Raw genomic sequence first — 20,400 nt, 5'->3', positions numbered from 1 at the left:
AAGCTAAGTAATGCCCTGCAATTGCCTTGTGTCATGCAGCAGTGCTTTAGAGCCCCAGTGCTCGACACAGGGCTTTCACTGCTTCTCCCCGTTACCCAAGTGAAAGCCCTAAGCCTGGCTCCAGCTGCCTCCACGGTGAGGAGAGCCATAGCCACCAAGATCTCACAGCCCAGATGAAAAAGCACCGTGAGAAAACCAGAGATGCTCCTGAGAGGACACACGGTATTTGGGCAGCGTCATCACGGAAATTTCCACTACACTGAATGACACAAAGATAGCCACTTGACTTCAAAGCAGGTGTCACCCCAAAGCACCAACCCTGAATAAGGGGACGAGGGTTCAAAATAATTATGCTTTTATGTGTCTAGACAGAGAGAGACGAGAGAGACACCACAGCCCTGTCCAGGTTTTCTTGCTGTAGGAAAAACCCCGAGGAGGAGCAAATGCCGTTACAGCCACTAGAGCACTTCCCACACCCCACAGCAAAAGGATGCTTTCCAGAGGCAGAGTTTTAATGGGCTTACAGAGCAAAGTGGAACAAACACCCCTACACATGCGTATGGGTGTGTGGAATGAGCGTATGAAATGTGTGCATCATAAGGTCTCAGTATATTTATCTCCACTTCTAAACTTGTATCTTGCAGGAAGGGTTTAATAGCATGACATAATCTAGGGCATGTATTGATTCCATTTTTAAGACAGTTGACTTCTGTCTGGTTTACACAACTCCCTCTGATTTTACACAAAGTCAAGCATAATGGAAGGCTCTTCTTCCATTGCTTTTATGTGCCATATCCTTTCATTCTGTTTCTTCTTTAAAACACATTGGTTTCTTTATTTAATGCAGGATTATGCATCCAGATCCTTGCAGATGGAATGCATAATTGAACATTATACTCCACTCTTGAGAGACACGCCATAAAATTAATATTTGAACCATATTCTTGCTGATCCAAGGGAAGAGAGCAAAATAACACAAAGAAAATATTCTAAAGCAATTTGTGGCCTATCTACAGAATACTTTCCAGACATTAGCACAGTAAGAGAAAGACTTAACATTAATAAAAGGCGGTTTTTAATTCACAAGCAGCATTATACTGTGCTGGATCACTTTGGGTAATTTTGCAGTTAAGGAGTCAGAGTGAATAGGGTTTGGGGTGATGGGGAGAAAAGAGAGAGTGAGAAAAGACCAGATTTCATGCAATGGTCCCTATCCCCCCTCTCACCGCCCAACACACACACAACCGTGCTATGGGGACACACAGAGCAAGGGGCTGCTAGAGATCAAACCACATTGCAGATGAGACCACAGTGGGGTCAGCGTTCCACAGCACGGAGGTCCTGGCTTCATGAAAGGCATTTGAAATGCTTAGGACAAAAGATTACGGGTAACATTTGATGCAGTACTATTCTAAAGCCAAACAGAAAGAAAAAAAAAAAAAAGCATAAACTGTGTTCAAGAGAGAATCAAGGTCAGGGGAAACAGAAAGGGGATGGCCATTACTAATCAGCTACGTCAGTCATTACCATAGCCATGAAACTAAGATACGAATTTGGAGGAAAAAGTGCCTCATACGGGGCTGTTTTGCCCTGGGATATTGGTGTGAACAAAGAGATGTCAAGTCATTAAAGTCTGAGCTGATGCCAGACAGTCTCAGATTTCAGAGTTAGGATCCAGAGTTTCTATTTGTGTCCAAAATTTTTTCTAGAAGTAGGAATAATGAATATGAACTTTATCATAGGAATCCCAATGCCCAATCTTGATACCTACTGGCATCCAAGAACATCTGAGTTCTGTATAAGCTGTGTTTTTGTGCCCTGCTGGGGCTCCATTGTTCATTTTCCCCAGAAGTTAAGGTTTTCCTTAGATAAAATGTTGAATTCTGGTATTCGTGGCTGCAGAAACACATCTTTAAAAGCATGCAACAGGCAAACGACATTGTTCTGCAGCTGTAAACACACAGCTTAAAATGGTGACTGAAACGGAAGTTTGCTTTTTTAACAAAAAAATATCTCTGCACTCCATAAAGGCACATGGGACAAAGAGAAGGTGCATGATTTTATCCTCGGAAATAGCTAAGGTGCATATCCATGACCAGCAATCACCAAAGTAATTAATGCTAAAAGAAAAGGTCCAGGCAACAGGTACACCTACACTACCACATCTGCAATTCAGATGTTTATTAGTCACAACTTGACATTAAAAGGCCTTCTAATTGGTAAGGCTTTATTCCCTCTGATCTCAGGAATTTTATAATTGTGAGGGCCACAGACACAATACAAATGATGTCTAAGTCTTCCACCCTTTCTTGTGTATTACAGAAAGCATGCACTGAAGTGCAGAAAGCAGGGTGGCAGTGAATAAAAAGCAGGTGAGCTCCCCTCTCTTGTCTACGGGGAAAAAAAGGAGTCGTCCCTCACAGTGCCCAGACCAGGTGTAAAATCTAATTTCTCACATGTAGCCTTGATGACCTCTCTAACTTTGTGATTCTCTCTGGTCCAGACAGCATTTCTGCAACACCGCCTGCCATGCTCCTGCTCCTCGTCCCGTGTGGGACCATCCAGCACCCCAGGGTCACCCTCCTGGGGCGCAGGGGCTGCCTACATGCAGAGCTGCGATGGGGACGGGGACAGCACGGCAGCACCCCCTCGTCACCACCACCCGGCCACCTCCCTCGCTCGCCCCAGCGCGCCGGGCCGAAGCACCGTCTGTTGCACTGCCAAGGATGTTCTGGCAGGAAACGCTCCCAGAGAGCCGCGTGTTTGAGGAGGCACTTAAAAAGCCCAGACCTCTTTGTTTAAACTCCGATTGAAGACAGACCCATATGCTCTGTGTATTATTTATTAGTTATTGTCTTATTTAATCCCCTTTGGAAAGGCAACAATAGAGGAGTTATAGTTCTCCATTTTTTTTCCAAGCTAGTGATGTTATTCCTTTACTTGGAAACAGAAAGCAGAGCGTACCATTCATGTAACTACCAGCACGGACTGGTTACCGTGACCCACCACATTTGCCCCGTTCCTCACTCACTACCAGTCACCGTTAGTGATGGTAATGGTCACTGGTGCATCGCTTGGGAACACAGGTCTTTGCCCAACCACCTGCGCTCAGCAGGCACATCTCTGCCCTCCGGCAACAGCACACCTTTCCCGATTGCTCTTGAAGAACACGAGTGGCTGGGCGCTGGGAAACAAGCCTCTGGGAAGCCGCAGGGATCTCACCCCACGCGCACCACCAGGCTAGTCTGAAACTCATACCTCAAGGCCAGCCTACAAAGGAAAACCAGGAGCAGAAAGGGGTGCTTGAAAAAGGTAAGGAGAAGATTATCACCAACCTAAGGGTGATCTGCTCATGCTCCTCTCGTTGAGGAGCACTACAACTCCCACCAACTTCAGAAAGACATGACAAGGCTATCAGTGATGAACAGGAGGAGGCCTCTGGTTTTCACTATCAACTTTCTTTAAAAAAAAAACAAAAAAAACCAATAAAAAAACCCACAACCCACCATCACCACTACCCTCTCCAGCTCAGTAAAAGTCTGTTAAACAAGTAGGAAGATCAGCAGACTTCCACTCTCCCTTCCTCACACCGAAGCAAACTGCCCTCAGATACAGGGTTAGTTTAGGCACACTGGCTGAGATTTTTGTTTCGAAGAGACATTTGTTTTCAGGGAAGATGTGCATAAGAATCAGACTGCACCCTGAAATCAGATTTTACTCCTTTAATGGTGGGCTTGGGCATCTGGAGTGTGTATGTGCAACAGCTAGCCTGTTAAGCTTGTAAAAATCTTTTTGTGGGGGGCAGTGACTTTCCCAGTATTTTTCATGTTAGAATAAATTAGCTTAAGTGTGCATGGAAGGTAGGAATACATACGACTGAAATGAAAAGTCAGGCTAAAAATAGCACTAAACCAATTGCATTGTTCATAGCGAGGGAAAGGAAACCTGGGGGGGAAAAAGAAATATATTTAACAGCTGTCTCAACATAATGTCAGATTTATTCAAGATTTCTAAAATGGTCTTTGACAAGCCTTGACTCATTGTGTAGGGCTGGAAAGGGTATTGAGGGTGGACTATTTCTTGTGATTTATAAAAGACCACTGTGACTAGTTCGAAAAACCTGCATGCAAGTGCAGTAAATTAAAACAGAAGCCTACATAAGACGTGTACCTTACAGACAAAAGGCTTAAAGCATTCTTCAGTCTGAATCACCAGAGTGTGGTTTGCAAAGGGAAATTGGTTTCAAGAATTTCTGCTAGCCAAAGATGTACTCGGCAGTATTCAGAACAACTAATTTCTTCCATTAGCAGATTTTAGAAATTAAAAACCTAAACTCATGCAGCTATATCAGGCTTCCAAAGGCACTGCACTTGGACTCTGTATCAAAAATTGCAGAAATTTTCAGTGGCTCATTAACAGTGGATCATTTACTAGTCTCATTTATCAAAAAGCTTGCATGGCACATACAGCAACTGCTACGTGAGTACAGCTTAGGAAGCACTAAAGTTTGCGCGTGCTGGCGAGTGGAAAATGAAACCATGTGTATTCGATCAAAGATGGACGAGTTGGCCTCCCCCTTAGCTCTGAGAGATAATTGCACAAATTTTCATATAAAATTTGAACATTACCTAATTCATGAGCAGAATCTTGCGCAGGCTGCATAAAGAAATACTCCAGAAATGCTTCACATAAAGAAAACACTCCAGACACCTTCGCGGGAAGCACAGGGGAACTGAAAACCCTGAAGCTAGAGGTGCTCTGTATAAGAAGTGTATTATTTTCACAGATCGAAGAGAAGTCAGATTGTGATCTTCCTTAAAACCCTCGTTTTCCCTCTCCCTCCAGGCAGATACTCACTTACATTCCCCTGCAGAGTCCAAGAAATTACTGAGGAGAGGTTCACTCTGACTCCCATAGCCCTCTCCAAGCCCCATGAGTAAATCAATACAGGCAGCCCCTTTGGCTTCTACCAAACGTCTGCAGCAGTACGTGATCTACACTGAATAGTTTGGGAAAGGCATAATACCTTTCCTGTGAAGCTCTGGCACTGATTTGGATGGCCAGCAGGGCTGGATAGGCAGAAGGGCCACTACTTCTCCTAGGAAGTGCGACACAGAACTTGAGATTAGGCCTGAAATCCTTCATTTTACATCATAGCTGGTGACATCCTACTGGAGAACAGATTGGGGGAAAATGGCATCATATGAATATGCTTTGCTTCCCGTTACCTTTTCCACGATGCCAGGTGGAGATTTATGTAACATCTATATCCAATCACGTATGGGAATTCAGGAGCCAAAACCCACTGTGACGCTTACTGCAGCCTCTGCATCACCATGCAAAGAGGGGGGATCAAAACCAAGCATATCTCCAAGAAACTTCTACACAGAATCATAACACCCCTTTGCAGTGATGGGGCTTTATTAGCTGGTGCTTACAAAGGAATAACCAGGAACAGAGTAGCTGATACTCTTAATGAAGGCTTGCGAGCAGAGCAGACTGACAGCCCTTCTTTGTATGATACAGTAGTGAATACACTTTGTGTAATACAGCCAGGCAGGCAAAGGGCTGGAGGAAAGAGAAGTCACTCCAAAAGAAAAAGAAGAAATTCAGAAACAAGAGTGGAAAGCTGAGGCTTCCAGCCCCTTCACCATCTCCTGTTACACAGCTCATAACCAGAACACCATGTCTGGGCCTCTTCTTGCCCAATGTGACTATTGCCATAGGAATTGAATATTTTCTCGAATGCACCTGCTCTGATTCGCATCGCACAACTACAGTCAAAAAGATTTCTGTATTAAACCTTGAGAGAAATGGTCCCCGTCCAGTATCAAGTCATCCACGGCTCCTCCCTTATTCGACAGAAACTATCCAAGATATCACAGAATCACAGAATATTCGGGGTTGGAAGGCACCTCTGGAGATCATCTAGTCCAACCGCCCTGCCAAAGCAGCGTCACCTAGAGCAGGCTGCACAGGACCTTGTCCAGTTGGGTTTTGAATATCTCTGGAGTAAGAGACTCCACAACTCCTCTGGGCTCCACCATCCTCAAAATCACGTTCAAACTTGAGGAGTTACGATTGTCTATAGCAACTTCTCTCCTTCTTTTCTGTCAGCTAAAATACAGAGGCCCGATTCTGAATTCCCATACATTCCCATATAAAGCTAGCTTCAAGTCAGTGCAGCTTCACCAGAGAAGAATTGTTGTAAGGGATTATAATCAGATGCAAAGCGTCTTTTATATGCTGGACTTCCTACATGTTGCTCTGAAATGATGGGTCTATTATCCCAGCATGAAGTTCTTCCTGGGCTGAATGAGGATAGTAAGTTGAGATCTGATCAGTCACTCCAGCTCCTATTGCTCCTGCAGAGAGAATTGTTATGGCAACAGGAGGGTGAAACCCAGGTTTACAGTAACCGAACAGATGGATTCCAAAAGTCTGAGACGGTCTTGCAATGGAAAAGCTGATGAATTACAGAAGAAAAACATATGCCACTTACTTAACCTTCTGATTCTTTGATTCATTGCTGTGACATGCAAACAAATCTTAAGCGAAAAGGAAAGCATGAAAAAAAACCCCAGTAATGCGACTATCATTTGTGTATTTCATGCAGTAGTGATTTTTTCCCACTGGCCGATTGCATTAACATTTGACAGAAGGGCAGCAGCCCAAGAGACTGCGTTTCGATATGAAGATCAGCAGCTAAGCAGTGGACAGAAACCCAAAGCAGTGCTCCCACGGCCAACAGCGGCTGCGGGAGCCTCCGCACGCAGCCTCTTCCTCCCTGGGCAGAGGGAGGGCAGGGGAGACTGGAGGTGATGTGCAGTTGAGGGATTACCGCAGGGGATGTAGGACACTTGGTAGGAGAGCCGGTTACGCTGCTCAGGAACAGATCTCTGTGCATGCTTGCACTAAAAATTAAAATGCATTCCCTCTCCCCCCTCACCCCAAAATAGAATAGAAACAATTGTGGAAATGATGAAGATGAGTGTGCACGCCCTGTGGCTGTGTAAAATGGGAAGAAAACCACTTCTGCATTCAACCTTTCCTCTGTGTGTGTGTGTGTGTGTGCACAGGCATGCATGCACACAACCAGCACACACAGACACCCACACAAGCAGAATGCGTGTATACGCACACACACACATATGTTCACACACACAGGGGAACAGTTAAACACAGGAGTTATTGCAAGTATATCCACGCACACAGACAAAACCTGGGATTTCCAGCAAAGCTTGAGCGATTCAGTGTAATAAAAAAGGGCTCCTCGCAGCAAAGCGCTTAACGAATGGCAGACTGTGTCCAAAGGGTGCCACTCCCCAAGGGAGCCGGGGGATTTGGCTGGGGCGCGCAGTATGAACAAATGGCCTGAAGATTTGTTAGGGTAAGGACTGGATTCAGCACAGTCAGAAGGCTTCATCTCCTCTGAAGCCCTACATATTTTCATACTCAGAGCAGATGAAGCTGCAGTATTTTTCCATGCTTTAAAAGCAACTTTTTGTGAGAGGAATCTAATTTCTGAAAACTATTGTACCTTCCCAGTATTTACAGAGCCAACCTCTCAGGCCCACTAGCAAAAAAACCTGAACGAATACTTTTCATTTTAATTTAATCTCATTACTAATCATCTTCTTGTATACTGACCAGGGAAAACTGAAAAACCTAACAAGTGACAACGACAACTTGCTGTTCTAAGTGGCCAGTAGAGATAAATGATGGCTCTGACATTGGCTACCTTCTAGAAATCATCTTTTCACTTTCCTCTGTAGCCCATAATTTGAAGTATTTGCAAATTCTCTCACCTTGAAGAAAACATATTATTTACAGCATGTTTTCTATTCTGGGAGCTCAGAATTCCTCCTTGACTCCAGCTCATACATCACTTTTGTGTCGAACTCTGACCTCATCTCTATTTACATTCCCTACTCTGATGGAGCAGCTATTTCTGATTACAGACTGGCAAGATAAATCATAGAAAATTGGAATTCCAAGGAAAAGAACATTTCATGTTTCGTCATGTTGTTGTTATGAGACAGGCAGGCTTTTAGCCTGATTGTTTTATTTTTACCAGGGGATGCCTAGCACTGTTTTATGTGCTCTCAGAACACAAGCCCATGTACTCATGGTGTTCCAAAACCTCAAAACCCACAGTCAATTATACTGCTCGAGAATGGTGACTCTAGATTTCTGACAACCAGTGCCTCCTGAGGTACTGCTGGCTCCATGTAGCCATACTCCTTCCGGCTTTAAAAATGCATTGACTCACAGAATGGCTGAGGTTGGAGGAGACCTCTGGAGGTCACCTGGTTCAACCCCCCCTGCTCAAGCAAGGCCACCTTGAGCAAGCTTCCCAGGGCCAGGTCCGTTCAGGTTTTGAATATCTCTAAGGATGGAGACTCTACAACCTCTTTGGGCAACCTCTGCCAGTGCTCAGTCACCCTCACAGAAGGACAGTTTCCTCTTCCGTTCAGACAGCACCTCCTGTGTTTCAGTTTGTGCCCACTGCCTCTAGTCCTGTCACTGGACACCACAGAAAAGAGCCTGGCTCTGTCCACTGTGCACCATCCCTTCAGACATTTGTACACATTGATGAGACCCTCCGAGCCTTCTCTTCTCCACGCTGAATAGTCCCAGCTCTCTCAGCCCTTCCCCATAGGAGAGATGCTCTCGTCCCTTCATCATCTTCACACCCATTCTCTGGACTGTCTCAGGTACATCCCTGATTCTCATGTGTGGAGGAGCCCAGAACTGGACACAGCACTCCAGGTATGGCCTCACTGATGCTGAGTAGAGGAGAAGGCTCACCTCCCTCGACCTGCTGGTAGCACTCCTCCTAATGCAGCCCAGGGTACTAACCGTCTTCCTTGCCACAATGGTGCACTGCTGGCTCACAGTCAGCTTGGTGTCTGCCAGATGCCCAGGTCCTTCTCTGCCAAGCTGCTTTCCAGATGGTCCGTCCCCAGTATGCACTGATGTCTGGGGTTATTCCTCCTCAGCATTTCGCTTTCCTGAACTTCATAAGATTCTCATGGCCCTTTTCTCTGGCTTATTGAGGTCCCTTTGAACAGCAGCATAACCATCTGGTCTACCAGCCACTCCTCTGAGTTTTGTATCACCTGACGTGATGATACACTTTATTTCAAATTTGCTGAGGGTGCACTCTGTCTCAGTGACCAGGTCATTAACGAATAAGTTAAACAGAATTGGCCCAGTGAAGACCGAGGCGAGGAAGGCATTGAGTATGTCAGGCATTTCTGTGTCCTTTGTCACCAAGTCCTCTGCCCCATTCAGCTGCAGAGCCACATTTTCCCTTGTCTTCCATTTATTGCTAACATACCTATAGAAGCCCTTCTTCTTACCCTTCATCTCCCTTGTCAGATTCAACTCCAGATGGGCTTTGGATTTCCTAACCCCATCTCTGCACACTTGGACAGTATCTCTGTGTGCCTCCTGGATCACCTGTCCCTGTTTCCACCTCCTGTACACTGCCTTTTATGTTGGAGTTTAGTTAGAAGCAACTTGGTCTTCAACGCATGCCTCCTGCTGCCTTTGCTTGACTTACTGCTCATCGGAATGGATCGTTCCTGAGCTTGGAGGAGCAAAAAAAATGACCAGCTCTCCTTGACCCCTCTCCTCTCCAGGGTCATATCCCATGTGATTCTTCCAAGCAAGTCCCTGGACAGGGCCAAGTTTTGTTTCTTGAAGTCCAGTCTGTGGTCGTGCTCTTTGCCTTGTTCCCTTCTCTCAGGATCCTGAACTCCACCATCTCATGGTCACTGCGGTCAAAGTTGCCCCCGACCTACACCTCTCCAGCCAGCCTGTTCTTCTTTACAAATATGGGGTCCAGCAGAGCGTCTTCCCTCATTGGCTCCTCAATCACCTGCATCAGGATATTACCACCAATGAACTCCAGAAACCTCCTACATTGCTTGTGCCCTGCTGCATCGTCTCTTCAGCAGATACTGGGGTGGTTGAAGCCTCCCATAAGGACCAGGGCCTGTGAACATAAGGCTCCTTCTGGCTCTCTGAGACTCATCTACTTCCTCCTGATCAGGGGGTCGCCGTTTAAAAAATGTTAATTTACTTCACACTAGTCAGTACTTTGTAGCATTTCCAAAAGTGTTTCTGTGCAATGGTTCTTCACTGCAATGACAGAAATCAAACCTAACGCAGGAAAAAATACCTCATCTGTGTGTAAAGACCATTCTCTTTTTTCTGGCCACTTCATCTGCAGGACTAGTAACTCACAGAGGACACCCAATCATTAAGAACATACTGTGCTGAAATCAATGTACAGCAAGCCACAGTCTGGAATACCCAAACTTAAACCTTCAAAAGCAGTGCTTGATGTATCAGATACCTGGCCTGAAGACATTTTGAGCTTAAGCTCCCAGCCACCACATGAGGACTGTAGTGCGTAAAGTCTCCTCCTCCAAAGAAACATGTTTGTAAATACTAAGTGGCATCACCCATAATGAACTGACAAGTTAGGCAATAATCTAAAAACCAGATGTGATCTGGTACCCCTGGATGGGAAAAAGCTGTACCTTGTTAATGCCACAGCATCACAAGGCCCTTTTTTGATTTATGTAAATCTAACCCAAAAAGTAACACGTAGCTACACATTTCTACCACCTCTAATTTAAGCATCAATACAACGGTAAAGTAACCGATAAGTACCAAGGAAGTAACTGATACACTGCCTCTTCTCACCATGTGCAATATCAACCGCATGATGTTACCAGTGAGTGACCCGGGTTCAAATACACATTATGGTGTAAATGCTCCTAAAATAGTCCTAAAAATAAAGTGGTGTAAAGTGGGCAGAATTTGTCCCCTCCCTACAAAATATGTCCTTCCTACACAAAAACCTGAATATGTTTAAAAATAATGAACTGTAAGAGCAAAGTGCAAATTTTCCTCATAGGCAGAAGACATATTGTCCCAAAGGGGCTTTACCTGTGAAGTTTGTCCAGCCAAACCCACACCTTGGTTAGACTGGCAACAGGGCTGAGTGTCCCTATGTGCCGGGCTAAATAATAATAATAATAATAATAATAATAATAATAATAATAATAATAATACAGAGCTCAGTGCTGCAGAGACCCAAAGGGCCTTGAGATGCCATTTGCGTATTAGTGAATTGACACAAACAATGTCATAACCCCCTTTACTAGAAAACAAAACATACACAGAAACATGCAACAATTTTTTCACAATCACACTGAATTCAGCAAAGCTGAACACAGAACACAGGTTTTTCCTAGGTCTATGTCTCTTTCACAGAACCATCCCTCCACTTTCTCAGAACAAGGCAAGTTAAAGAGGGAGTACATGCACACATTGCTGGAAAGCAGAGAAAAGTAGCTGGGAACTGACACCATTAAATCAGTGCAATCTCGTGTGCTTAATGTGTGAGGAAACATATGAAGGTAAACCTCAATAAATTGCTCAATAGTCATAATTCTTCACAATCAAATAATCCAAGGAAAATCTGCTCAAGCGTAAGGTAAGTATTCACGGACATATTGCAGATGCAGTTAATAATGCCAATAGGCCTTCTACAACTATAAATAGGTCAGAGATGCCAGATGCTTTTCTCTCTTCTTCACAAAATCAAGAGGTCTAGAAAAAAAAAAAAAAAACAAAAAACAAAACCAAACAACTCAAAATTCAGAGACATATCCCAAAAATAACAGCAGGCGTTTCAAATGTGTGGCTAGCTCCTATGACTATAGGCACAGCTGCGCGTTGCGTAGCGTTACAGAATTAAAGCTGTTACCTGCACACACTCTAAATGCACAGCCAGCATTAATGACACAGGCCATCTAGGAAGGATTAAGGATTAGTTATCATTTCAACCCAATGAAAGAAGATCTATATTTCTCTTTTAGACACGTAATTCACAAGAGAATCATGCTTGCCAACACTCTGAAAAAATAATCTTTCAGAATTCTTGCAAACCCACTGTGTTATGATTTCATCTCATGAAATACAACACCTTTACATTAAACCTCATAAAACTAAATCCTGCTGGATCTCTTCCAGGCTCGGAGAATAAACAGCTATATCAGTGATGCCTAGAACAGTAAAATCTGGCCCACTGTCATATGGCATGTTCCCATTTACAGAGGGGAGCAGGTCTGCAAACAGCTAATTCACTTTGCTATTACAAAATCCTCACATATAATGAATTTCTCACGTAATTGGTCTAAGAAATACTTCAAGGGAAAAAGGAATGCTTTGAACACCATAATGCATATTTATTTCTACTAGTTGGTTTTTTTTTTGGGTTTTTTTGGTTTTTTTTTACCTATTCCCTGCCTTCCCCTTAATGAAATACGCGCTGCAGAGCTGCTCTGGTTTTTAGTGAGCAGGAGTGAGTTTCCTTGCATCTGGAACTCTGGTAGATAGCAATTGTTGTCAAAATAGTTCCAAAGCACAGATGAATACATCCATGAGTTTACTTTGTAAAGCCCAACTATTTTCCCTTTGCAGTCAGAAGAGCTACACAGATTCCTTTCAGCCTTGCTGGTCGCACCCAGAGCATGAGTAAAAAGGGATATTAAAATAACCAGTACAAGTACAATTACACCAGGCAACGTAGGTCTAATGCAAAAGCCCTCCTCGGGAACTCAGGGCAAACATTCTCCGTAGACATGGAGAACAGAGTACGGCCAAAGAATTAAAGCATTTTTCTATGTGAATCAGACTGTTCCCTGCTCCCCGTGCACAGCTACGCCTTAATCCCCAAATCTGAGCAGAGGCTGGCACATCGTCATGCGGGAACTGCAGTTACAGATCCAGATATGCAAATGTCACACATTCCTGCTGTCTTTCTGACCACTTAGAGGGCTAATTACATCTCAGGCGAGCCGCAACCAGATCACCTCCAGCGCCGAAGCACGCTCGGTGCAAGCGCAGGAGCCAAGGCTGACGTTAACTGGCACACCCCTCACCGGGGCCCAAATTCCCCTAAGGTTCGCTTCCTCATTTTCTCCATTTTGACCACAGTGCTCTGGATTTCAGTAGCTGTGGCTGGAAGATGGTATTTCTACAGTAAAAGGGGAAGGTTAAAGGCGCCATAAACTGCCGTGGCCAGTGCCGCAAGGCAGAGGGATGAACCCCGACGGACGGGGAGGCGGGCGGCTGAGAGCCACCAGGACAGGACAAAGCTTCCCTGGGAACTGCCAGGAGGTCCTTTGTGAACTAGGCAGAAGAGAAACATCCCCGTTAAGATGGTCGATTAGACGATGTAACAGCACGGGGAGGTCGCTGACCCTGTCACTGGAAATAATTAGGAGGGGACGTGCACTTGGAGCACAGTGGATTGTGCCTGCGAGCTCCCCATCAAGCAGAGGACTGTGCAGGACACCTTCACCACCTGGGGGACATCAGCCGCCTGGTCCTTCCCTAGGGTGGGGAATGCTGACGCCCCAGGAATGCTCTCCGTGGATTTGCGGTATCCCAGCCAGTAAGTGACTTTTGCCAGGAAATTGCTGTATGCACAGGGTTTCAGCGCATACAAACGCTCGAAGCTGGGAGGAGGGAACAGCAGCTGCTTGCATGCTTGACCACATAAGATGCTCTAACTCTCAAGATGGCTAATGCCCCGACCCCAGAATTAGCCGCTCTTATTAAGGGCACACCCCGGTGGGCTGTGCAACACAGCACCAGGTGGAATCCAAGTGTCCACAGAGGCCTATTGCCCCTAGGGAAAGAAAGGAAAAAAGAACAAAACACAGGTGACAGAATACTGGGTTAAATGGAAACTCTGATCTCACCTAATACTACTGTTCTTGTGGGTTTATTCTGCTGTTTGAAGCATCATTTTCCATACAACTTGTGCCAAACCAGATTTGTTCATCTTTTTCAGTGTGAGCACTGTCAAGCTCCAAATGTGTAACTCTGTACATTATTCAGTAGCAAAGGATACATGTCTGTAAACCACGGTACCTTTATTTTCAGTGTTTATAGAACTACCCAAAACAACATCATTTCACCATTTAGTCACAGTTGTAAACATTCATTCTACGATGACCCTAACACACTCTCTGCTACAACTTTGCTTACAAGGACTAAACAAATCTTGTTTGCCCTGAAACCTTATGGGAAAAAAGTATTACACAAGTGAACTGGAGAATTACATTCTCATCTTTTTTTCCAAACATGAATCTGAACTTTCCCTGCAGGAGGTCAATCAAGCCAGCTACACATCAGCTGGGAACATGGTTTGTAAGACATTCAGTTTCCCCAAAATTAGCAAGAGTTTCATCCAGACCAGAGGACAAAGCATCGACAGCTTGGATACCCAGGTCAGATCCAGAAGCTAGGTTTAATTCACTGTCAAGTTTCAGCCTGCATCACTTTCGTATCACACAAAAAGCATACAAGAGTATCTGAATAAAGGTCCACAGCAAAACTAGCAAGCAAGCTTTCTGTCTAGGAAAGCTGCTGCTTTGGCACACTGCAGTGTCTCAAGAAAGAAACTAAGATGATGAGGTAGGAGAAAAGCACAACAACCCTTCCCCCCCTCCCCGAGATCTACATCACGCCTCTCGCTGCAGTACAAAAGCCACGCGTGAACAGCCCCACCGACTCATGCAGAAGTGCCCCTTTGGTCACGAGCAGGATTTCTGTCTTCACCACGATGAGCTTTGGGGTGGGACAGCAGTCTCTTTTTCTGCAGACAAAGAAGTCAAGCTGGTGCACGGCAAGGAAATGCACCCTTCCTCAGCATGGCGTTACCCTGCCTTACCCACACCCCTTCCCAGCCACGACAGTCCACGGCTCAGCTCACAAACTGCTTGGGCAGAGCCATCATGGCTAGCAGAGCACTGAGCCCTAGGGCTCTGACCCAAGTGCCTGCAGAACAGAAATGTTAACTACTAGACCAAGCACTATTAGGTAGGGTTGAAACTTGATCAAATGAAGCCTCAGGCTGGAAAAATGTTGTGAGGAGATCTGCATTTGGGCAGAGGGAGGCTGAGATGGATTAGTCACACAGACAACGGTGAGCTGAGGATACTGAAAATAACAGAATTATAGAATCACAGAATCACAGAATCACAGAATCACAGAATCACAGAATAGTAGGGGTTGGAAGGGACCTCTGTGGGTCATCTAGTCCAACCCCTCTGCCGAAACAGGGTCACCTACAGCAGGCTGCACAGGACCGTGTCCAGGCGGGTCTTGAATATCTCCAGAGAAGGAGACTCCACAACCTCCCTGGGCAGCCTGTTCCAGTGCTCCGTCACCCTCAGAGGGAAGAAGTTCTTCCTCATGTTCAGACGGAACTTCCTGTGCCTCAGTTTGTGCCCGTTGCCCCTTGCCCTGTCTCTGGGCACCACTGAAAAGAGCTTGGCCCCATCCTCCTGACACCCACCCTTCAGATATTTATAAGCATTTATTAGGTCCCCTCTCAGCCTTCTCTTCTTCAGGCTGAACAAGCCCAGCTCCCTCAGCCTCTCCTCGTAGGAGAGATGCTCCAGTCCCCTCATCATCCTTGTAGCCCTCCGCTGGACTCTCTCCAGTAGCTCTTCATCCTTCTTGAACTGGGGAGCCCAGAACTGGACACAGTACTCCAGATGAGGCCTCACCAGGGCAGTGTAGAGGGGAAGGAGAACCTCCCTCATCCTGCTGGTCACACTCTTCTTGATGCACCCCAGGATTCCATTGGCTTTCTTGGCAGCCAGGGCACACTGCTGGCTGATGGTCAACCTGTCGTCCACCAGGATGCCCAGGTCCCTCTCCGCAGAGCTGCTCTCCAGCAGGTCCACCCCAAGCCTGTACTGGTGCATGAGGTTGTTCCTCCCCAGGTGCAGGACCCTGCATTTGGCTTTGTTGAACCTCATCAGGTTCCTCTCTGCCCAGCTTTCCAGCCTATCCAGGTCACGCTGAATGGCAGCACAGCCTTCTGGTGTATCTACCACTCCTCCCAGTTTGGTGTCATCAGCAAACTTGCTGAGGGTACATTCTAACTCTTCATCCAGGTCGTTGATGAAGAAGTTAAACAAGACTGGGCCCAGTACTGACCCCTGGGGGACATCACTTGTTACCAGCCTCCAACTAGACTCAGCGCCGCTGATGACAACCCTCTGAGTTCTGCCATTCAGCCAGTTCTCTATCCACTTCACCGACAATGGTAGAATGGTTTGGGTTGGAAGGGACCTTAAACATAACCTAGTTCCAACCAACCTGCCATGGGCAGGGACACCTTCCGCTAGACCAGCTTGCTCAAAATAACAAGTAAAGGTATGTAAACAGCCAAAGTAATAAATAAATGTACCAGGTGGTTCTAAAACTTACCTCTGCCTATGTTAGATGTAAGTATTTGCATGCACTGAGAAAGAAAAAGCACCCACAGGGAAGAAGACAGTGTTTAAAATGTATTTCAGACAGGGGTTTCTTTATGAGGCTCTCCAGGTTTACTTCTGCGAGTCGAGTTCAGGAACGTAAACCTGTAAATATGTAGTTTGAAAGGAGGAGAATAGTAGAGGAAGGAAAAAATGGGAGATGAAGACCAAAAGTTTGAATATACTCCTTGCTGGTTAATACATGTTAAGTGCCTGTTTTTGCTGCTTTTTTCAGTCATTTCTGAACTTCCTGAAAACTGCAGACGTAATACCATCGTCAGCCATGTCACTCCAAGTGCTTCTGCGTCAGCTTCTTCAGAACTGGCCTCATACATCTGGTCATTCTTAATATTTGGAAATACCAACTTCATAGTCTGCAAATATATTTTAATTACTGATTGCGTGCCTAGCAGTTTGATTATTTAAGTCACTTTGTAATTTAACTCCAGTCCAATAGAGACTAATTTGTTGATTTGATCATGATGTCAGATTGATCTGATTGTTTCATCGCTTTACTTTAAATCGTGTTTAATAAAGTTTTAAATAGCATAGCTTTGGGCAACAGGTTCTCCTTATTCTACTATTTAAAAAATGGTTTACTACAAATTTTTATTTAAAATAATTTCTCTCAGTAAGTAACGTGTCCAAACCTTGAGGGCATTAGAATAGCTGTCTGCCTGCAAACCTGACCATTCCCCTAAAAGCACCAACTGGTTCTGAAGACGGATTTCTATACCTGCCTCTCTTTCACACATATTACAGTTGCTTTCTCTGTTCAGCACTTTAGAAGCAGAGAGGTGGCTATTTTTTGCCCACACATGTGCAGAACGACATGACCCCACAGCAGATAGACCCACGACAAAGCTCAGCACACGTCCACGGCTTTGGCCACTCATCAGGGCAAGTACCACGGCAACCTTGGACGCAGATTGCCAAAACCTGCCTAAGTCCTGATTTGGGGGAGTCAAATTTGGAGCTAGACCCCTCACGACCAGCAACTCTCACTGCTGCCAGCGATGGCAACACTCCTGTCCCGCGCTGCCCTGCCCGGGCGGAGGCAGCCACTCTCCTTTCTCCCCTCCCGCAGCATCCGTGCCCTTCCCTGAGCCCAAACCCCTCGGCATGAGCGCCCGGTCTTTCCGCACAGCCCCCGCAGCCGGGTCCCGTTCTCTGCTCAAGGTGCTAGCTACTACCAGGCTGCAAATAACAGCTCACGGGAAGAAAGGAAAGATACATTACATTATAGCTTTTTAAATTAAATACATTAGGAACAGCAGGTACCATGCAACTGTAGTCCTCTAGGGCAAGGTCTCTGCTATCTTTAATTGTCATCCAGCACTTAGATTAGATAGATAATAAAGGGAGCAGTAATCGCAAACAGACATTCTGCGTGAGCAAAAATGCTCACCATGACAAAATCTGCAGCCAGATACAGATATACGTCAGACAAATTTGAAGGGTCAGAACTTGCTAAAGCACTAGCATGCAAATAAATCTAGATTTATATACATGTACCCATGCGTGTGCATAATACAGCATCCAAGCAACTCTATTTACCATTTAATATAAACTGAGGAAAGTACAACGCAACATTAAAAAACAGAGGCTTTGAATAATATTTAACAATGTTCCTATGGAAAACATTCCAAACTGGAAACACTTGCCTGGAAATTTTAAGATACTAAATGCAGGGAAACTATTGAGGTAATGATCATTAAAATAAAGATTAAAACCCTAGAAAACTCCTTGTGACTTGGCTTTGTTTGCTTTTGAAAGTAATTAGCCCCGGTTTGATCCTTCCCCGTCGTCCCAGAGACATTCAACTCTGATTAAAGGCGTTCCAGAGTTTCAGTCCCCGAACGCAGCGTTTCTGGCGGAGAACGGCAGCGAGCACAAACACAGCGCGCTCGGAGATCCGTACCCGGTGTCACCGGGCAAACTACAAACCGACACGGCGTGCACAAGCGCCACCACGAGGTCCTCCTTCCACAGCCCAAAGATGATTTTTCCCCCTGTGCCGCTCGCACACCCTGCAAGCGTGAGCCACTCGTCAGCGTTGTAAATGCAAAGCAGAAAAAGGATAATTTTTTTTTTTTTATGGGTTCCTTTCAAAACGGGGAGGGGGGGGCGGGGAGAGACATCTGCAGCACATGCAGTTTTTGACAACGGAGCTTTTAAATGTTGTGGTAACAGAAAACAAGACCGCTGCCCAGTCCCAGATCTGGAAAATGTTAATTTCCACCTTATCAGCCACTGCAGCAGAGTCAGGAGGGATCTGTTGCTGAGCTGCCTCCCATCAAAACCTGTGCAATCCTATTCTTTTTTCCTACCAAATGCAGTTGCAAGATTCAAATAGTAATAAGATTTTGGTAGTGTGATGCTGGAGCCTGTTTTTAAAGGTAGGAAGACATTTTCATCAGATTTTTTTCATCATGGGGAGAAAGCCAGTTTTGACCTCACTGCCGCCACTTTATGGGCTGAAGAAAATGGGCTAAAAAGCCACAGCTTTTTCATTCCTCTACAATGTTACTAACGAAAGGGTAACCCCTCAAGCCCCAACTTTATGCTTAGAGAGCCCCTGAGGTCAGCATCCACCTGACCTGCTCAGCCTGGCTGCTCCCACCAGTGAGTGTCCAGTGGGGCTGGACCCATTCGGGGATGAAAGCAGCACCTCGTCACTTGGGAAAGGTGGGTGCTTTGTGCTGGGCAAGGCTCGGCTGCCATCCCTGGGTGCGTGCCTCCCTCTGCAAATCATTGTCACCCACTGTGGCCTTTCCATTTCCCACGGTGGGAAACCAACCTGCGGACTGAAAGCTCAGCGTTTCCCCAGGAAGGGGAGGGAGGTCACGACACAGCCTTGAATTGAGCCTCCCAGGTCCCAGGTAGGCATGCGGGCCACCCAGCTGAGGGCTCGGCTGGGAAAGGCCGCAAGCCATCTAGCTGAACTCTGAACTTCAAGCATGGGTTGGATGAGATGGTGTCCCAAGGTCCCCACCAGCCACAGTTATCCCACGATTCTGCAGCCAGAAAGTGTGACGCTGCCTGCAGGTCGGTGACAAAGGAATATGGGGCTCAGGCTGGGGAAGCCATCAGTGATGGTGGCTTTCACCTCAAGCTCATCACATCAGCAAAGCACCTCAACGAGTAGTGGGGTCTTGGAGACGGGGTGCAAAGAGGCACCCACATACAGTACTTAGCCAGGTAAGGGACTAAGCGATCTCAAGACAGCAGATTTGGAAAAATATGCAAGACAGATTAACAAATGGATGGTATTTACTGCTGCCTGCATTGAAGCAAGTGTTGCCCACTCTTTAGCAGACAGGCAAGCATCAATGTATTTTCCCTTTTCCACCTCCTGGCTTCCAGGACTGGCCAGGAAAAGGTACAGGAGATGCGAGCTCATACCAAGGCTGGAGAGCAAGAGGAAGCAGCACCATGGTTTCACAGAATCACAGAATGTTCGGGGTTGGAAGGGACCTCTGTGGGTCATCTCGTCCAATCCCCCTGCAAAAGCAGGGTCACCTACAGCAGGCTGCACAGGACCGTGTCCAGGCAGGTCTTGAGTATCTCCAGAGAAGGAGACTCCACAACCTCCCTGGGCAGCCTGTTCCAGTGCTCCGTCACCCTCAGAGGGAAGAAGTTCTTCCTCATGTTCAGCTGGAACTTCCTCTGCTTCAGTTTGGGCCCATTGCCCCTTGTCCTGTTGCTGGCACCACCGAAAAGAGTCTGGCCCCGTCCTCCTGACACCCACCCTTAAGATATTTATAGGCATTTATAAGGCCCCCCCTCAGCCTTCTCTTCTTCAGGCTAAACAAGCCCAGCTCCCTCAGTCTTTCCTCGTAGGAGAGATGCTCCAGTCCCCTCATCATGTTTTAATGTAGATGGCACAGACCAGGCACGCTCTTTAGAATGCAATGTTACTCTTTACTCCCTGCAAGCACCAAGAATACATCATTTTCCCCACAGCCCCTTCATTTTCCCCACCATCCATCAGGTAACATTTACAGGGGGTGGGGGAAGGCACACGACAGGGGCTGGG

The sequence above is a fragment of the Opisthocomus hoazin genome, chromosome 5, assembly GCF_030867145.1.
Source record: "Opisthocomus hoazin isolate bOpiHoa1 chromosome 5, bOpiHoa1.hap1, whole genome shotgun sequence".
Taxonomy (NCBI): Eukaryota; Metazoa; Chordata; class Aves; order Opisthocomiformes; family Opisthocomidae; genus Opisthocomus; species Opisthocomus hoazin.
Note: the sequence above shows the minus strand (reverse complement) of the source record.